The following is a 19,730-nucleotide window of genomic DNA, read 5'->3' as shown; positions in this document are numbered from 1 at the left end:
GCTTACATGGGACCTGGAGAATCAAACCTGGGTCCTTATGCTTTGCAGGCATGTGCCTTAACCACAAAGCCATCTCTCCAGCCAAGACATTATATTTTAGTAACATAAAAATGACCAGAAATATGATACTCTGCAAGAAGAAATGAGGTCTTCCTTTTAATACCTTTAATAGTTTGCTTAGAAATCTCCTTAGTTAAATATTTACATTAATCAATTATGTTATGTTTCCTACACAACTCTAGGACACAATTCAGTGAAGTTTTATGTCATTACAAAATCAAAAGGACCTTTCTGTTGGTTTTCAATAACAGGTTACTCATTTCCTTCTGAGCCCTCATCATTAGTGTTCATATTTCTACCAACCTTGTATTTTTGGAATATAAAATAGTTTATTTAGTATCAAATCTGAGTGAAAGTGGTCCAGGAACACAGATTCAGGCTAAGTGAACGATATATTCCATTGCGCATGAGGTCAGAGTTTTAGATTTATAGAATAAAAGACAGTCACAGTGAAGGTATCAGGTAGGCAGGTTATGGCAAAAATAGGTAGTCCAATTGCAGGTCAGCTTGTACTAGAGTTAAACTGTACCTCTAACCCCCACCCAAAAAAAGCTAGTCCATTCCATAGGTCTCAAATGCTGTTTGATGAAATTCATAGCTTTAGGGGTGGTAAGATCCACTGGTAGGCTAATTTTATGAATGTAGTCTAAAACCACCCATCTATTTTTGAGGACAGGTGAGATAAGTGTTATCTAAGATAATAAGGTTTCTCTGCTGTGTACCTGGCTTCTTTCTTTGCTCTCAATTACATTTGTAAACATCTTCATTTCTATCATTATTCTGTTTAAGGAAATCTAAGTGTTTACTATCATGGTGCTCAAAACTTTTCAAAATTTTCCCATGAAACAATACTAAGGCCAGTTCCATATTTTTAAATCTCTTCTATAGCAACATTCCATATGTTAAGCACAAAAATCTAAGTTATTTTCTTGTTTTCTGTAATATTTTTAATTGCTTAGATGAGTCTTTTCACAATGAAAAATCTATTCTGTACCAGAAATGGAGGCCATTATTCCAATGCCCAAGGTGTTCAAGGGTTGTGCTCTTCCTCCATGATCAAGATGGGGTGAGTCTATTATTGTTCTCTTATACCTTCTGGGGATAGACAATATTCTCTTAATTAGTGTCACACTATTCTAATCTCAATGTTTATGTTACCTTCTTCTCTTTTGTGTGAAAGCCTCTTCTCTCTATCTCTCTGGTCAGATGATGCCATTTCTACTTGAATAATTCAGGATCATCTCATTTTATAATTATTAACGATTTCCAGCTGAAAAGAACCTTTCCCTAACTAACACAATATTTACAAATTTTAGAAATTAGGACTACCCTTCAGATCATTACATTTCTTATGAGAAGAAATTGCTTTAAAAAAATTAGAAAGCAAACCCTGGGACTAGTCAGCTATTACATTATAAACACCAGGCTCTACTTTGATAATATAAAAGCAGAAATATTTATAATGCATGGATATAAATAAATATTACTAATAAAATTGAGGATAATTGAAAATATGACTAAATTTATCTATTTTATGTTCTTTATTTATATAACACATTGATCTTTACCATTTTGTGTATTCTATAATCTTCCTTATGAGCAAACTTGTTTTATCAGAATTTCTGTCTTTATCCACATGGGATGTAAATATGTTTTAGTGCAAACAAGGCATGCAAAAATGTTTTAGATAACTTTGAATATCTATAAAATATTGGTAATGGCAATGATGGTAAGGGTTCTGTACTGCACCCATTGTTCATCATTTAAAATATACCTAAGTCTGTTTTCTTCTCCTTTTTCCTGCTTTCTACCCTCAATTCATTTTATTGGCATTTTGTACACCTTCAAAATTCAACGTAACTTGTCATTTTTTAATCAGTTAAGATTTATTTCTATAGCTGTTAATACAGTGCTTCAATTAATATAAAAATTGCTTATGACAGATTCTAAGCCTGAAATAAGATAGGTAGCTTTGTTAAATTTTGACAATTAAAAAGTCAGAATTTAAGGCTATTTTGCTAGTGCCAATATTGTGTCTTAAATGGTTGGCATCATCTTATGTAGAATAACAGATATCAGTGGCTTACTCCAGGTTTCTTGGGTTGGAAGGTGTTATTACTTAGAAACCAGGAGAGCTACAAGACTTCATGAGCAGAGCAGAAAGTGTTTTGAGGTCAGAAGTAGGCTGTGCAGGGCAGGGTTGGACACATTAGAAAATGTAGTTTTTTTTTTTCAATTCCAACAGAATAAAGAAGGTTTAATAAAGATTATTATGTACACAGGAATTTGGGGAAAGGTATGACTCAGAAGTAGAGTATAGTAGAGGTGTTTAGGACTGGGAAGAAATGAGCAAGTCAAGGTAGGATGCAACAGAACATGATCTGCCATTGTCCTCCAGGCTGTACTAGGTCACTATAGATGAGGCAACACAGGGTAGGGCTGAAGATGTGTAATTTGTACAGTGATTATTCAGTTGGAAAACAACACAGCCACTGTAAAGAAGAGAATAAAGTAGGTTAGAGTAGTCCATAGCCAGATTTTTCAGGAAGGGCTAAATAGAATAGGGCAGGATGAGTCAGTGAAGGTCTTAGTAATATGTGTTAAGGTAGAGAAGGATTATGATTATGTTCAATCTGTAGAGAAGCCTTGAGACCTTGAGATTAATAAGAAAAGAAAGCTTCCATTTTATTAATAAGAATTACGTGGAATATAGCTGAAGATAGCCATGATATTGCTTTCAGATGCTATAGAAGGAGACTCTAAATTTCACGTAATTAGGAATATAGCAAGACTATTTCATTTTATGGAAAGGCAGATAAGGGGAAATTAGGCTATGGAGTCATTTAGATGAATATAGGTTTAGTCAAATCTCAATTCTGACCTGTCACCAAATGCTAAAAGTCTAAAATGTATCATTAATAGGCGTTCCCTGATTCCATGCACTTATGTTGTCAGATTGAAATTTGCTTATTACTTGTTGGCTGGATTTGCTTCTTTTATTCAACAATAATCTTCAATTTTTCTGGTAGGTAATTAAAACAGAATTTTCACAGATTTTAGCTATGTAATTATTAGCAAGAGAGAAACTTAAAAACTAAAAATATGAAGGCAATTAAATATAGACCTGTGATATAGAAAACTGTGTGCTAAACTTTTCTTGCTAATGTCTAATAGCAAAAGTGTTTTACATAAATTAAATAAAAGATGAACTTGAACAAGTTCTTTTCAGGATCATCACAAGCAATCTACAAGGTTGATTCAGTATCATTCTCCAAATTGAGAAAGATGAGTACCATTTAAGATATGAGTGTCTCTGATTTTCTTTCTAAAATTACAGTGTCAGATAGTCATATTTGAAATTTGGATAAAAATTGTTCTGACCCTGTCTGTGAATCATTGCATTAGATAGCAAAGGGCTTGATGTCAAGTTATTTTTTTTCATTGACAAGTAATTTAATGAGCTAAAATGATAGTCCATAATGAAACTGTTACTCTATTTAAAGGATTTTGACCTTTCTATACAAAAAAGGCTAATTTTGCTACTGAATTTTCAAAATTTGTTATTGGTCATTTGTTATATTCATTTATAGTTAAATACCTCCTTATTAGATGATAAGTGCTAAATGGTTAGCAAGATCACTGATGGGCAAATTTTACTGATTGTTTTAAGTCAGAAATATCTTTCTAGAAATGTCAGTGCTATTTGGATATTTCAGAATATCAATCCAGTCACCAATTCTAGGCGGCTCCTTACTGAAATCCTCCCTCTAACTTTAGTTTTTTCCATAAGAATTCTTTAGTGTTTATGCTATCTCCTAAATAAATCTTACCCTTGTGTTGTATAAAAGAGGAGCAGTGTATTTGACAAGTATTTCATTATTGTTAGAATAAAGGATAAGTAGTTTAGAGTTTTTTTTGCTTGTTTTGTTTAAACATGGTCTTACTATATATTCATGGGTGGAGCATAGCTCCTTATGCAGACCAGGTGGGCTTCAAATGAGTGGTGATCCTCCTGCTACTACCTCCCAATTGCTTGGGTCACAGGCCTTTACCGCCATGCTAGACTCCACATAGCTTTATACAAGAGAAACAAAGAGTGTAACCCCTTGTCTACATCCCAAATCCTTGTGAGATAGCATCATCCCATTGTGAGCTAGGTCTGGCCTAACTATGCAAGAGCTTCCTTCTCATTAAAAGAATCTACAGCACGGGGAGTAACTCCAGCACTCATGAGGTAGAGATAGGAGGATCACTATAAATTTGAACCCAGCCTGGAATTACAGAGTGAATTCCAGGTCAGCTTGGGTAGATTGAGATCCTACCTTGGAAAAAAAGAAAGAAAAGAAAGAAAGAAAGAAAGAAAGAAAGAAAGAAAGAAAGAAAGAAAGAAAGAAAGAAAGAAAGAGAAACACAGACTAAGATTATAGCCAAGCCTGGTGATGAGTGTCTTTAGTCCCAGCACTTGAGGGGTGGTGGCACATGCCTGTAATCTCAGCACTCAAGAGGCAGAGGTGGTCAGATCACTGTGAGTTTGAAGCAAGCCTGGGTCTTCAGAATAAGTGCCATTTAGCCTGGCCTATAATGAAACCCTACTTTGAAAAAAATGAGATTTTTTTTTCTGCAATTTGAGCCAGCATGGAACTTAGCCCAACCAAGCTTGCATTCAAAATGGGCTTCCCCAGCACAAACGCAGGACATCTCATCCTAAAGCTATGAACTTTTCGGGGAAATTCCATTTTCTTTCTTCTATTACATACACTTCAACCTGAAAATGGGACTTTAGGAATAAATACTTAGACTAAACAACAAAAAAAGAAGTTTGGACATAACACATTGGGTCATTCTAAATATGGTTCGTTTCTTCTCTTTTTCATTCTTATGTTTGGAGGAAAAACTGTTTTTACATTGACCTTTATGAAGGGTGTGAACTGATTGTGGTTGGTAATTTTCATCAGAATCAGTGTAGCTATTGGAGGTTTCCCAAGGATAAGCAATATTCTTCCTGGTGCAGACCTCTTCAGTCTTCCAACTGCTCAAAGAGGCGTTGCTCAGCAAGCCCTTCCTCTGAGGATGCCACAGGAGGAAGTGGGTCATGGCTAGTCCTGTTACCTTTCCAGTATAAATAGAAGTCACAGTACTTGTCAGGTTCCCCTAAAAGACAGTCTGACCAAGAGAAGCAATGCAGGGATCTAATACTATACTGGATTAGCCATAAAAGAGAAATAAATATTAATTTGTAGAAAAGAGATAACATTAAGGAACATTTGAGAACCTGCCTCTACCTCAGAATTTATAGTTTCTTCACAATGCTCAAACCTTCTTTTCCTGTTACTTTAGGCTGTAAAACATTCTAAGAAAATCTATCGGAAAGCAGCACTTAATTCAGGCATTTTCGTTTTGTTGTTTTTTAAATGATTTCTTTGTTTCAATGTTTGGAGATTTTTATTGTTTTTTTTCTCTTCTCTAAAGTCTGTTCTGACCCAGGACTAAATTTATAGTAATATAATTAGCATTAATCTAAGGGGCTACCCATGAAAACAATTGCTGCATTCATCTTTATAGACAAATAAAGGCAAATGAATGAATGTTAATAAATAAAAAAAGAATTCAGAAGGCTTTGTTAGTGTATTCCATACTTTACATTGAAGAATAAGAGATAGATATTGGCTAGGCAGCTTACAAGTAACAGGACCCCCAAAATGACCATATATGGGAAATGCCTTTGAGCCTGTAAAAAAAAAAAAAAAAAATCCGGTTTTTCGCCCTTATCTCTTTCTTTCCTGAATAATTGAGGTGGAATCAGAATTACCTCTTCCAAGGAGATCACATCCTTTCCTGGAGAATTAGCATTCCTGAGAAGATTACCCTCTCCCCCAGGAATTAGACCTGTTATCTAGTAACCTGGTAGACAGCATTTTTCCATCCCTAAAAGAATTTCCCTTCCCATAAGAATCCAAACTGGTCACCAGGTAAGATCTTTTCATCCATGAAGACTCCCTCTTGTTCCACAGGATTCCCCTCCTTAAATCAAGTTCTAATAAACTCCTTGTTAATTCTAAATTTCACCTTCCTATGGTCTGTGAAATTCACTCACCAAATTAATTCATAAGACAAGGAGGCAAAAAGGCCACTGATTCAGTGTAAACTCTATATGACTATGGATGCCCAGCACCACAGCTCCTTAATTACTGTCCACCCAAGAAATTAGATTCAGTTGCTCTCAAGGATACCCCAAAGTTCCCATATCAAACTATCCTCATTATTATATGGGTTACTTTAAGTGAAATATTTTGAAACTATACACATACAGGAAAGATATGATAGGTACTTGCTGAACCTATAAATCAGGGCTAATTGGTTGAAAAGGAGAAAAAAAAATGAATTTACACATTTGTGGAAACTTAATGGTAATGACTCCTATCTTGTTATGTTCCTGAGAAAGATTACCTTATATGTTGCTTTGTAACAAATTGTTTCATTTATTTTTTCATGGCTGGGACAAAATATCCTACCACAAGTAACTTATAGAAAGAAAAAAGATTAATTTCTTTTACATTTCAACAGGGTAGAGCTCATCACAGCAGGTAAGACGTTTTGGCAGACCTGAACATGCATCACATCTGCAGGGAGGAAACAGAGATAAGAGAGAAAAAGGGAGAGATGAGAGAAAGGGAGTGAAAGAGAGAAAGAGTGAACAAGCGAATTGGGTTGGTCTAGTTTGTAATCCATCAGGGCTCACCTGCAGCAAGGCTCTACTTCTAAATGTTCACAACCTTCCCAAGCGGTGCTACCAACTGAAGACTATACTTTTTACACTCCCACAACCACAAATATATCCCCAAACATAGCGAATTAAGACAACTGTGTATTTTCTTATGCTTTCTGAGTGCTAGAAATCTACAATTATCCTAGTTTCAAGACTGTGGTTCAGGCTATCTCACAAGATTTTTGTACAGATAGCAGCTAGACCTGCTGTCATCAGAAATCTTGACTAGGACTGAATGGCATTCCACTAAACCCATATGCTCACTCATGTGCTTGTTAGTACACTTAATTCTTTGCAGGTTGTTGGCTGGAAGCCTTGGCTACTAACTACATGGAACATTCTATAGACTGCCAGTGTTTCCTCAGTGACTTTGTCCAAAGACAGCAATCAGAAAACAATCCTTTGGAAGGAAACCTTAGCCTTTTTGCAAGCTAATATAAGAAATGGCATACAATTTATGCACTTGTGCCATATTTTAGTGATGATATAGAATGTTAAAGTTTGAATGTGAAATGTCCCCCATAGGCTCATGCATTTGAACACATAGTCCCCAGCTGGCAACTTCATTTTGAGAGGTTTTAGATTTTATTGGGTGGGGGATTGGCTGGCAAAAATAGGTCACTGGAGGTGGGCCATTGAGCATTATAGCCTATCCTTGCTTCCAGGTGGGACTCTGCTTCCTGATCTTTGGAGATGTAATCCAGCAAAGCCACTACGATTTACTGCCCCACTCTTGCCTCCAGGCCTTCCCAACCATGGTATACTATAATCTTTGAACTGATAATTAAAGACAATCCTTCATCCTTAAGTTCTTTCTGTCAGGTATTTAGACACAGCAGTGAGAAAAGTAATCAATATACACATCACACATGGTCAAATATGGAAAAAGACTAAGCAAAGATTTGTATATCAGGAAATAGAATGTACTACAGGCAAATGTGGAAGATGGTTGCCACTCAATAGACATTACCTTCTGTTTTTGCTGAAATAAACACCCTATTAAAAGCACCTTATAGGAGGAAAGTATTTCAGGCTTAAGGTTTCAAGGGCAAGTTTCATCATGATGGAGAAAGTTTAGCAAGCAGCTCACATCTTTATTTATAACCCGCAGGAAAAGCAAGACTGAGCTGAGTTAGCTTTGAACCCAAGTAGGCTAGACTAATAAACTTTAGGGTAATTACAAACACTTGAATCTCTGGATGACATTTTTACATGCAAACCACCATGCTTTGATCTTTTTTTGCTATAAACTAATAGTTTTCACATTCAGTATGCTGAATAATTTTTTTTTAATTTTTTATTTATTTATTTGAGAGCGACAGACACAGAGAGAAAGACAGATAGAGGGAGAGAGAGAGAATGGGCGTGCCAGGGCTTCCAGCCTCTGCAAACGAACTCCAGACGCGTGCGCCCCCTTGTGCATCTGGCTATCGTGGGACCTGGGGAACCGAGCCTCGAACTGGTGTCCTTAGGCTTCACAGGCAAGCTCTTAACCGCTAAGCCATCTCTCCAGCCCTGCTGAATAATTTTTAATGTAGAATTTCATGATCTATTCACAAAGATTCTAGTTAATATAGTTCAGTAGTAGAGAATTATGAATCTTCCAGGATATTTCTAATGTAGGGTATGTAAAGACCACACATTCAAAATAGTATTCAGAGGAGTTTCTTCTCAGCCTATGGGTTTAAACTACCTTTAATAATGATGATGACTTTCTGATATATATATTTTTTTCCTTCTTAGCTCTAGCATGTGATATAAATGTTTCCTGTGTAACTTAGATCCATACTTTCTACTCGCTTCTCACACTGTGCCATAGTTGCAACTCTTGAATTTCCAACTCTGGTGAATAGAAATATCATTTTCTCCATAGTTCAAGTCGTACCTCCATTTTAATGAAACTTTGTATCAGCAGATTGTAATATTTGCTGATTACATTTTCCTATTATCATTGTTATTATTATTATGTTTTTTGAAGATAGGGTTTTGCTCTTGTTCAGTTTGATCTTGAATTCACTATGTAGTCTGGGATTGTCCTCAAATGCATAGAAATCATCCTACCTCAACCTCCTGAGTGCTAGTATTAGTGTTCACTACCATGCCTGGCCTTACTATTTTTTATGTCATATTTACTATATTTATTATTTTTTCCTTAAATTACAGTCCAATATCCAGTGTACCTCCTACCAATCTACCTTTTTTCCAATTTTATTTTCTATGACAACTTTTTACTTTATGTTTATATGTTATATTCATCCATGTGTGTATGCATGTTCGTGTATGTGTGCGTGTGTGTGTTTGTGTGTGTTTGTGTGTGTGTGTGTGTGTGTGTGTGTGTGTGTGTGACAGAGGTTGATGTGAGGTACCTTCCTTGATCACTGTCTTTATTACTATTGAGAGTGGGGCTGTCACTTTAACCCAGAGCTCACAAATTCATTTAGTTTATTTATTTTTGTTTATTTATTTATTTGAGAGTGACAGAGAGAGAAAGAGAGAGAGAGAGAGAGAGAGAGAGAGAGAGAGAGAGAGAGAATGGTCACACCAGGGACTCCAGTCACTGCCAACAAACTCCAGATGCATGCGCCACCTTATGCATCTGGCTTACATTGATCCTGGGTAATCAAGCCTTGAACTGGGGTCCTTAGGCTTCACAGGCAAGCACTTAAATACTAAGCCATCTCTCCAGCCCAAATTCACTTAATTTAGTTGGCCATCTTAGCTTACTCAGGTGGGATCTGAATTTAGGTCCTCACATGTGCATATCAAAAGTGCTTTACTAACTTAGCCATCTTCTCCAGCTTTCAAAATATTTTTTTTTTAAATCCAAAATGCTGACTGATAATCTTATTTCCAACATATAACTCAGTTGGGTTCTCTTGACTTCTGGGTAAAATATGAACCTTGCACTGTGACATACAATGTCTTTAAGACCAAAGCTCTGTAAACATTTCCAGTTTTACCTCTTGACATTGCACCAATGGTCCATATGCCCAATTTACCCATAATACAACTATATAAATTTAAAAGAAAATGCTACAATCTCTCAGGAGCCCCTGATGTTTGATATGTTTGCAAATTCCAAGTTCCTATATATCCTGAGACCCACTGTTAGGTCTGGATGGGCTCCCAAGATGGAGTCACCAAGGACAGCCAGAATGGTTGCAGAGGTATAAGGAAATGGATTATCCACATTCCTCAAGAAACTACCCGGTCATTAACCCCTTCTTGACTAACAATACCCCAGGTCATGGTTTTCTGAACCCTTGTTTCAAAAGTCACATGGTCATGATTCTGGTTTCACACTCTAGCTATTTTAAATGGTTCATGTAATAATCTTCCCTAAAGGAACTTTTCTATTCCACTTAACAGTTTTTGTTTTCTTCCTCACCTTCCCCCAACTGAAAAGGCCTATAAAGCCCACTACCTGAAAACTCAGGTAGGCTGTGCTCTTTTCTTGTGAGTCAGCCCTGGCAGTTCATGCTTTTCCCAAGTAAAGTTATCATTTTTGCCTCAGAGTGGTTTGCATGGTCTTGCTCACTTCCACACTTTACATCCACCTTACATGTGCTCTCTTCCACAAGTCTTTTACTGACTCTAGTCTTCCACAATAAAACCAATACTTTCCATGTCTTCCTTTTACAGTAAGCATTCTTTATTTACTTAGGCCATAGTACTTTGCCCTGGTGTTATAACCACCTCCTTAAGTTATTTGTCTTCATAGTAATCCATGAAAATGATTGGCCTTTCTTTTTATTTCTGTAACTTATATGAATAGCTAGTTTGAGATAAGTGTTCAATATTTGGTGAAGGAGGAAATTATTCTACTGAAAAATTTATCATTTCTGCTCTATTTTCCTCAGCAAACTTGATGGCTAATTTTTTAAACCACTTAGCTCTACATAAAGTACATAACCAAGTAGTGAGTCTCATCATTTTAATTAGATCCAATGATAATATCAATCACTAGGAATCCACTGATAATTACAATAAAAGAAATATTATTGTGGAAAATTTATACTTTATTATATGTGCTTATACATGCATTTTGGGAATTTTGAGAGAGACATTTTGGGAAGCACAAACACTTAGAGGTCGTCTGCTATATGCCAGACAGAGTAGCTCAACTTAACTTAATTAAAAAATTCCTAGGGAGTATGTACTAAGAATCTCAATTTACAGAATCATAAACAAAGTCTCCCAGAGATTAAATGATTACACAATGTGCTTCAGGCTATAGAGAACCAGGGTTTGTTATAATTCAAAACTCATAGGACTTTCAATTTTGCCAAGTGAATGATAAAATTATTCACACATGGTTCAATGATTTTGTTAAAAAACAAAATTATCACAGTGATAATTAAATAGATATCATTTGTAAAAGCATAAGATTATGATACAAAATATACACTGAACCAAAAATTTCCTTTTCTATTATCTTATCTAATTAAAACACAAGACTTGTGGGTACGTTTTTTTCTAAATATTTATTTGAGAATACAATTGATTATTTGAATATTTTAAAAGTTATAGAAAAGAGAATATGAAACAGAATTTTAGTTTAGGATAATGATATATCTCCTTTAACATTTGATACCATTAAAATCATTGAACAATGAAATAATGGATGAGAAAATGAGCAAAAGTTTGGATAACATCTAGTTTGGGTCCTAAGTTCTTATTTTACACACAAAGAAAAACAGATATGAACCACTTAGTATGGATGAATGTTTATGAAGCTGACACATTAGTGAGAAGATTGGACTAGAATATATTCATATAAATCACATATAGGAATGATATATGAGAATTAAAAAATATAAATTATTATGCATATATTCATCTGAAATCTAGAATTCAGGTATATTTGAACACAATTTATAATGAGTTTCTGAACAATCTTCAAAATAGATAATATGTCCAATAATATGAAGTTGTTTCTCTCATCTCTGTGCATATTTTTTTCTGTAAGAATAAAAGAAAAGAAAGATGGGATAATTTGCCCCATTTTCCTGGAACATGCAAGTAATAATTAAACACTTATGCCTTTTCCTACATTCCTATTTTTATAGCCAAAATTCAAATGTGGATATTATTTCATTGAAAGCCCACTATTTTAAGAATCATTTCTGAACACTTTTACATGATCAGCTATTGATAGGTTAAGTCTTGTTCATGTCCCCATTCATACATTAAAATATTACTCCTAGTTGTAGTCTTATGCAATAGGATCTTAGAAAGGTGATAAGAGCATGAGGGTAGAAATTTAATGGTTGACTTCAGTGTCTTCATAAAAGAGACCCTAAGATTGGGCATGGTGGCACATGCCTTTAATCTCAGCACTTGAGAGGCAGAAGTAGGAGAACTGGTGTGAGTTCCAGGCCAGCCTAAGTCTATATAGTAAATTCAAGGTCAGCCTGGGGTAGAGTGAGATCCTACCTTAAAAAAAGAGAGAGCGAGAACAATAAAGGGAGGGATGGGGAGAGAGAAAGAGAAAAAGAGAGAGAGAAGGAGAGGGAGAGAGAGAGAGACCCTAGAGAGCTCACTAGTGTCTTTCCAACTATGAGAGGACACTGTGAGAAGGTATTCTATCTGAACAAAGAGCCCTCTCCAAATACCCAATATGCCTGTACATTTACATTGGACTTGTCAGCATCTAAAACTCTGACAAATGCAAGTTTGTTGCTTATTAGCCAAACTGGTTTGGTATTTTGTTATAACAGACCAAAACATCACATGAATTAGCATCTATATAAAGGTAGTCTTGAGGCAATGGCTCAAATAATAATTGGCTAGGAATAATCTACATTATGGAGAAATGAGTAGCTTTATTTTAGGACATGAACGACAACGCATAAAACATATCAGTAGGAAGTAGTTTTTTCCAGGCTCTGTAAGGAGCATGAGCTTGGATTCATTCAGAAATACAAGCAATGGATTTGTAAGTAGGAGATAACTAGGAGGGTAATCTTGTCATTTGTACTGTGAATTTGGAGAAAATACTAGCATCAAGTGTTAAATTGAACATGGTTCAAAGAAATATAGAAATGTGTGAAAAAATATGTGTGTGTGTGTGTGTGTGTGTATTTGGACACTCCAGTTTGGAAAAGATTTTATTTATTTTTATTTTTTGTTTTTTTGAGGTAGGGTCTCACTCTAGCCCAGGCTGACCTGGAATTCACTCTGGATTCTCAGGTGGCCCCGAACTCATGGTGATCTCTGCCTCCTGAGTGCTGGAATTAAAGGCATGTGCCACCACGCCCGGCAAGATTTTATTTTTAATTATGGTACAAGGGATGGAATTCATGTCTTGGATATGGTAGGCAAGTGTTCTACAATTGAGCTATACACTGTCTTTGAATAAGTTGTTTGACAAAATTTTGAGAGCCTGCATGAGTGATTGAGGTCATAAGCTAATGATGAACCCAAAAGTGCTATTTTTAACATTATTATTGCCAATAAAGCCCAGAGAAGCTTAAGTGCCAGGTCACCCCTGTGAAGCCTTGTGGGCCCTAGAGCAGAATACACTAGTTTTGCTGTCTTTAGCATCAGTATAATTGTGATTCATGAAAGCCTATATGAATTCTTGGATTCATGTGCTGCTTATTACCTCAAAATGCACCAAGAATACATTATTTTAGTTGATATTTCACTGTATACCTAGTCCTGAAGACTCAGTAAAAGTCCACTGCTATCATGCAGCCAATCTTAGATAAAATGGTTAATATATGTATCTTTATCTCTAAGTTACCCATGCACAACTCTTTCTAGCACACTTTATTGATTTATTGGACTATTTTTTCTGATTTGTGATAAATATTTTCCTTATTATTTAATAAGTTTGGCTTCCACCCCAATCCAAATATACTTTAAGGGAAATCTAGTACTCAATAGTCTGAGAACTATGGCACAATTGATAGTTCCTTTTGTTGTTTGCTTGTTTCTTGTTTTCTTTCTTTTGTTGTCATGAAAAAGTCTTACTATGTATCTTAGGCTGGCCTGGAATTTATGATTCTCCTGCTTTTTCCTCTCATGTGCTGGAATTATAGGTCTATTCTATCATAGATGGTCTAATTACTTATATATTTTACCTGTTCCAACTTCTATTTCCATTGAGTCTATGATCAGTTTCTGTTATTATTGTCTCCTGATAACTTTGATCAAGAATTCAATCCATCATCATCATCATCATCTCCAAAATAATCTATTATGGTAGTAAATGTAAATTTTACTGAGTATTTGCTGTACAGAAATTTGCTAGGATTCAACTTGAAGCAAATAAAATAGTCTATTAAATTTTATTACATACATTTTAATATACACTAAAATTCAATACCAAATTCTAACACCTGCCCCATTCTAAACCTCTAAATTTGATAGTATTGTCTTTTATGCAAGTAAATAATAAATTTACCCAATAACTCATAATATGGAACTATAAAGCATGTAACTATATAATACTTGTTTTTTAAAAAAATCCAAATTTTGAGTCACTGAGGTATATATAAGTGGCAGAGAGTATGGAGAGCATGCACTAGACTGTTGGTTCAATCCTCAGCACCAAATTTATATAATATTAAATACTAAAACAGATCCAACTAATAAAAATGAATTTATTGAGCTTTTATTTTCAGAATGAAACAATCTATATTGTATCAGTCACAATAAGTCAGAACATATTATAATGGCTTTCACTCCATGAATAAAGCTGATTATGACTGCCTATGATGACTGGAGTCCAACTCAAATTCTTACTATTTCTTAAATCCAGCAATATTGGAATTTGGGGGTGAGATACATTCTGGTACTTGGAAGCCTTTGGCATGCGTTGCCAGCAATTGTTAGTTGCATATATGGTACCCGTGACATTGAACAATGAAAACTATTACCCAGGTATACATGGTACTAGCCTTCTTTGCAAATCATAGTAAAGAAAACAAAAAGATCAGTGGTATTTCAGTGGCATCACTTTCTATGCAAAGTTACTAAAACTCACTGGAAATGTAGTTTCAAGTAACATAGACCTCATTGTTGATGCTCCAAGGAGCAGAGAAACACCTTTTATAAGCACCCATGAGATTCCTTACCATTTTTGTCTTTGATGGAGCTTCATATATCATTTGGATAAGTAATTCCTAGCAGATCCACAAAAATGTATTTGTAATACTTGTGTATTTACATAAGAGTATTGCCTTTAAGACATTTTAATTATAAGCTCAAGTGCAACAATAACTCTACTAAAGATTACTCAGGTAAGATTTAGTGGTTTAAGAAAGCTCTTATAATGATACTTACTTGTCCTCCATTTAACTGATGGCTACATTGGAACAGTCCAATGAAGAACCACAACAGAAAGACAAGCAGAGCCAGATGTGGTGGTGCACGACTTTAATCCCAGCACTCAGGAGGCAGAAGTATGAGGATCATGAGTTCAAGACCAGTCTGAGACTACATAGTAAATTCCAGGTTAGCTGGACTAGAGTAAGGCCCTACCTTACAAAAAGAATACAAGCAGAATATAAACTCAAAAATATGTTTGCCACAGTAAAACAGTATTTCTTTCATGCTACTGCAGGTGCCAAAATATCTACATTCTGGAATATTCAAAGGGGAAAATATCTTAATATTCAAATCAGCATGCAGCATTTGAAGATTTATTGATCATTCTTATTGTTTACCATTTAGGAAATATTTTCTTTTAATGAAGTATGAGTTTGGAATACATCATGCAGAGGTGAAGATGGAGAATTACCTTGTTTTGAGAGGATAAGGTAGGGTCACACTCTAGCCCAGGCTGACTCAGAATTAGACTCAGGCTGGCCTCAAACTCAAAGCAATCCTCCTACCTCAGCTTCACAAATGCAGTGATTAAAAACATGTGCCACTATACCCAGGAATGATGGAGAGAGAGATTGTGTCAGTGCCTTTGACTGCTAAAACAAACTCCAAAAGTATTTGTCTTTTTGTGCATATAGCTTTACATGGATAATATACTTGGGATTCAATCCAGGTCATTAGGCTTTGCAGGCAAGCACTTTAACCACTGAGCAATCTCTCTAGCCCACGAATTTCTTTGAGTTACTTTCAGAGATAACAGATTTAAACTTCTTTAGAAAAGACATAAACTAAAATGAATCAGAATGATAATTTGTATAGCTTTCTGGGATTCTCTATTTCAGAACCATCTGGTCTGCAGTATGTTAAGTACATTATCATTGTATTTGCAATATGTGTTATTCAAACTTCAGTTGACTATATTAAACATTTGGTAACTGTCTACATTATTTGGGATAGATGTAAACTGAGTGCCTGTGGCTTTGTAATAAAATTAACCTTGTTGAGTAATATCCAGAAGGGATGAATGTGCATATGCATTTTGAGTGGCAGGAATAGGGCCATTAGTGAAATAAGAATAATTACCTCTACAATCCCCATACAATCATATTTCCCTGCCTTAGTACTGGATATATTATCACTGAAGGCAACAACTTTTTTCTTCAAGATAAAAATTAAATGAAGCTATACTTTAGATTAACAGATGGTTTTGCTAATATCCTCGAATATTCAACTGCTGAGATATTTCCCTCCATATTGTGCAAAGATTTATTAGAAGATATCATGACTATTCTAATAAAAGCACAATACTCTGAAAATTTAAACAAAATACAAAATAACTGTTAATGTTCCTAGTAAAGTTTTCTAAAGTTTCAATATAAAAGCATTGAGAAAAGTGGAAAATAGTTAAAATAAAACTTTGTAAAACTTTGGAAATTAATTTAAGGCTTACACCATTCCATGAGTATTATTTCTTACTATAGGAAAAGGAAAGTTAGTGGGATTTTAGTATTCTGTGATCTCCAGACATGTAGGACCTTTGGAAATCCAGAAACTCACCAGGACAATATTCATCAATACCCAGCACTGAAGAGCACAGAAAATGGACATCTCGTTCCATAAAACCCACTTTCCAAGAATTGTTGCTTTGGCACAATATTTAAGACTGTAGTAGGTTGGACCTTGTTATGTGTCATACCCTTCTATAAGTGTTTCAGAAAAAAAATAGTCTAATCCTCACAGCGACTCCTAGGTAAGTTATGTGCACTCCCTATTGTAGATGAGGAAATTAAAACTCCAAGAATTTACATAGTCTGCAGATATGAAATTGAACATTCATGTAATAATTATCACTATGATTAAACTTACAATGAATATAAGGGAATTTGGGGGAATAAGTTAAAAACAAATTTAAAGAACATGGATAGAAAATATACATGAGGCAAATGATAATAAAATCAGAGCTGGAATAGTGATATTTCTATAAAACATAGTAGACTTTAAAATTTTTTTAAAAAAGGGCTGGAGAGATGGCTTAGTGGTTAAGCACTTGCCTGTGAAGCCTAAGGACCCCGGTTCGAGGCTCGATTCCCCAGGACCCACGTTAGCCAGATGCACAAGGGAGCGCACGTGTCTGGAGTTCGTTTGCCGTGGCTGGAGACCCTGGAGTGCCCATTCTCTCTCTACTCTCTCTCTCTGCCTCTTCCTCTCTCTGCCTGTCGCTCTCAAATAAATAAATAAAAATAAACAAATTAAAAAAAAACATAGTAGACTTTAATGCAAAGGATTTCTGGTAGCTAATAAGTGTTTTTTCTATTTACTTATTTATTTTTTGTTATGGGAATTGACCCCAGGATCTCATGTAGATTAACCATGTGTTGGGTCACTGAACTATACCCTAAGTCTCATGTCTACTGTATAATGATTAAAGGGCAAATCCATAAGGAAGCCACAATTACAGTTTTTTTTTTCACTTTGCAATAGCAGTCCAATTACATAAATTAAATCTGAATTGAAGAGAGAAATAGCGCAATTTCATAATAATTATTGGGTCTTATAATAATAATAGTAGTAGACAGATAAACAAAGAAAGAGTAACATTTTAACAGCATTATAAACAAGCTACACTTAACATAGCTACAGAGTACTATAGGACTGGGATGGTAGTAAAATACCAAAGTGCACATTTTTCTCAACAGTACATATGACAATCCAAAACAACTCTTATGTCAAGCCATAAAAAGAAAGCATAAAACCAGTCTTCACTACATATGGAGGCAGAAGCTATAATTCTGCTCTCTAACACTGCTTCAGTTGGTCATCCTGAGGTGCCGAAAGAACCTCTGGATCCAGAGAGATTTATTAGAATAGTCCCTGAGAAATCTCTGCACCTTGAAGTGGAGAATATTGTCACAGACCCTGACAACCCTGGACAGGAGTCAGAGGAGATTGCTGCACTTCAACCTCCTGGTGATCCTTTCTGTCCTGAGCCAGAGGCTTTATTGAACCTAAAATGCAAGCAGAAGGGGAAGCTGCATCTGAACAGGTTGATGAAGCTTGCACTAGTGACAAGAGAAACAGGACAGCCACCACCATATTCTAACATATGGACATTTTATTGTCTAACTGGTATAAAACAATAAAGTCGCCCATCACCGTTACCTGTATCTGGGCCTTTCCCACAAGCAACCCTCTATTTATTTATTGTACCCTAAGGATCCACAGTTTGTGTAGAATCCACCAAAAGTTACTTCTCCAACTTATGTGATTATAGATGACAGCAAGAAGACCAGGGCCCTACCATTTATTTTAGTAGGCTCAAATGTTCAGAAAGCCTGGGATTGGAAACCTATTCCTGGCCATGCTGTTGCCTCCCAGTTAGATGCCTTGAAGAGACATGCTGCAGTACAAGTACCAGTTGCTTTTCCTGCGACCAGAAATTCCAGAAACCCACCCTAAGCCCCTAGAACGCTAGTCCTACAAGTGGACAAGATGGCCAGAGGCCATCTTTCCTTTCTTTTATTTCCCCAGTAGAAGATGTAGCTGAAAAAAGTTCAGGATCTGGTGACAAACGTATTCCCTTTGGAAGTTACAGCATTGCTGGAGAGATTACTGTGACCACTGCCAATGTTTGCAGAGCAGAAACAAAATGATGCTGAAAATGATGCCGTTTGAGTCAGCATTCAAGGTGGAGCCTGTCACCAAGCATCCTATAATAATAAACTTCCTGCAATCATAAAAAATGAGAAGTCTCAAATCAATGACTCTTCACCTAATAAATTAAGATGTCCACACCAAAACAAAGCAAAACCAGAAAAGTAAATGAATGAAAGTAAAGCAAAATTAAATGAAGTAACAAATAGACGATAAAGAAACCAGTAAAACTAAAAACTAGCACTTGCTTTTCTTTGATGTGGATGTGTGCTCTGGTCAGCCAACTGTTGTTCTCTACTATTATGAAGTTGCCTCTAGAAAGTATCAGCCTTAGTCGGGCGTGGTGCCGCACGCCTTTAATCCCAGCACTCAGGAGGCAGAGGTAGGAGGATCCCTGTGAGTTCAAGGCCAGCCTGAGACCACATAGTGAATTCCAGGTCAGCCTGGGCTAGAGTGAGACCCTACTTCAAAAAACTATATATATACATTCATATATATATATGTATATATATATATATATATCAGCCTTAAACGCTTTCCTCCCTTAATCTTAATCTTAATGATGACATTTTATGTCATCAATTAGAAGCTAACTGCTACAACTTATTTTTTAAAAATTTTTCTTTTCAATTTTATTTTTTAAATTGATACATATAATTGTACATATTTACAGGATACTACATAATATTTTGTCACAGTTATATATTGTGTAATGTTAAAAAGCTGAGATGTAATTATTTTCTCAAATCAACATAGGCCATTAAAAAGTAGAGACTGATCAAGAAACTGGCTTTTCATACTGGGAAAGACAAAATACCTCTGTGGGTAGAACTGACATAACCCCTATTTTGAATATAGTTTTACCTGAAAAGATGCCCCATAGAAGGGAGAGTTTAATTATACTCCTTTTAAAAATGAC

General features: G+C 35.5%; 1 pseudogene; it reads left to right on the top strand.

Annotated features, from left to right (window-relative positions):
• Positions 1–17,928: 17,928 nt before the first annotated feature.
• LOC101601822 lies at positions 17,929–18,810 on the top strand (annotated as a pseudogene).
• Positions 18,811–19,730: the final 920 nt, after the last annotated feature.

Source organism: Jaculus jaculus, chromosome X (assembly GCF_020740685.1).
Source record: "Jaculus jaculus isolate mJacJac1 chromosome X, mJacJac1.mat.Y.cur, whole genome shotgun sequence".
In the NCBI taxonomy this organism is placed as follows: Eukaryota; Metazoa; Chordata; class Mammalia; order Rodentia; family Dipodidae; genus Jaculus; species Jaculus jaculus.
This window is presented reverse-complemented; position numbering and strand designations above follow the sequence as displayed.